At 51.1% G+C, this 1,699-nt stretch overlaps 1 protein-coding gene across 1 annotated transcript in view; it reads right to left on the bottom strand.

Annotated features, from left to right (window-relative positions):
• The window catches only part of GALM (galactose mutarotase (aldose 1-epimerase)), an 18,300-nt gene that overhangs the window by 1,282 nt on the left and 15,319 nt on the right, over nt 1-1,699 (bottom strand). The gene's annotated exons all lie outside the window — the stretch shown is intronic.

The following is a 1,699-nucleotide window of genomic DNA, read 5'->3' as shown; positions in this document are numbered from 1 at the left end:
AGCAGTAAGCAAGCACTGAAATGGAAAGTGAGGCCTATTTGGGCTTACAAAATCTGTCACGGCAGTTTGCTTCCACTGTGTAAACCACAGCAGAGCATCTTAAATGAAAAAAAAACACTACAGTAACTTCAGTCACACCGTGGGTAACCCATGATTTTAAAAAACAGGTCTCTTGTTAACAATGACCTCACGGAGCTTTTTCTGCGTATGAGTGAGCAGTCCAGGTTCTGAACATACTGTCGTGCTGCAGCCTTGTCTGGCCTTTGTGCCTAGTCCTAACTGCTGTGGTGCTTGGTGTCTGCCTGGACACTCCCGCGGTGCTCAGCGATGGGGATTAGCGTTTCATCTGCCGGGTGCGATGATGGGTATTTTGGCAATATCCATGAAATTCCACCGTTGCCGCAGTGGGAGAGCGGGGAGCGTCACAAATGTTGCCCTGCAGTGATTTAGCGGAAATGCCCGAAGCCTGTGACTTGTGTTTGGAATATCTATTGGTTGTGCATTGCCTGCCTGGTTTATAGTGCATCTGGTGAGAGGCGCACGTACGCTGCTGCTCTGGAATTTCATCGGCTTTTTGTCTCTTCTGTACTGTTAAGGCAAACCTTCTCCACAATAAACCTGCAGACTAACACGACAGCTGTACTGGTACCTGTTTTTCAGTACCCAGAGACACTGTGGAAGACGGAGCGGAGGAGCCTGGCTTTCTGTAGGGGACGGGGGTTCCTCTAAACCCAAGCTCTCCTCGGTGAGAACCTGAGGAAGGAGGCAGGGCTGTGCCGGTGGGGGCGGCCCTGCCTGCAGCTGGGGCCACTACGAAGGACAGCCAGCCGCCTGGGGTGCAGAGAGGGAGCAGTGGCAAATCTGGTGCCCCTGCTTCTGTGCAGCTGTGGTGACCAGAACTGAGGGTGGCTGTGCTGCCTCCCTCAGCTCCAGCTGTCATCCTTGGAGCAGGCTGCGCAGCTCCAGCTCCCACCCGAGTTTGGTAGGGTTTCACAGGAAATTCCACACAGTGTTTGTGAGCTCTTGGAAAAGATGCCGGGACCGGGCTGTGTTCGTGTGACTGCTGCTGCTGCTGTGACCCTGGGCCCTGCACCTCTGGGCGGGGTGCTGTCACGGGTGGAGTGAGACTGCACTTCACTCGTAAGAGAGAAGCAACAATACACTTTATTGATATAAAACAGTGAGTTAAAGTTCAGTGGTAAATGCGACAGTGGTTTAACAAGATTTGATGGTGAGGTACGCTTAGTTATCTACTGCATAGAGAACAGGGTCAGACAAAACTGTCAGGGAGGCCCTCCCCTTGAGCTGAGGTTCAGAAAGGACCCCCTTGCTTTCTAAACTCCTTCTCAGAGAGGAGTCTAGGTGTGGCTGGATCCAATCCTAGTCCCAGACTTGGTCAAAGGTTTATGTCTAAAGGATTATACATGCGCAATTAATCCTTTATATCACTTAGTTAAGATTTCAAAGTTTAGCGTGCTATTAGTCACTTAACCGAGGATCTGTTGCGGCAAGGAATCTCTCAACCTCGAGGAGTAACCTTGAGAGGCGTCCCTACTCAAGGGGAGATCCCGCCGTGCAGCCCGCTGCCCTGCAGGAGAGCTCAAAGGGCTCTTGGGCTGCTCACTATTTATAGAGTAAGATGATTGACTCATAGTCATATTTGCATACTGATAACTGTGGTTAGGTGGGCGTATTTCTC

The sequence above is a fragment of the Pygoscelis adeliae genome, unplaced genomic scaffold (genome assembly GCF_000699105.1).
Source record: "Pygoscelis adeliae isolate BGI_AS28 unplaced genomic scaffold, ASM69910v1 Scaffold621, whole genome shotgun sequence".
Lineage (NCBI taxonomy): Eukaryota > Metazoa > Chordata > Aves > Sphenisciformes > Spheniscidae > Pygoscelis > Pygoscelis adeliae.
Note: the sequence above shows the minus strand (reverse complement) of the source record. Positions and strands in the feature narration are given on the sequence as shown.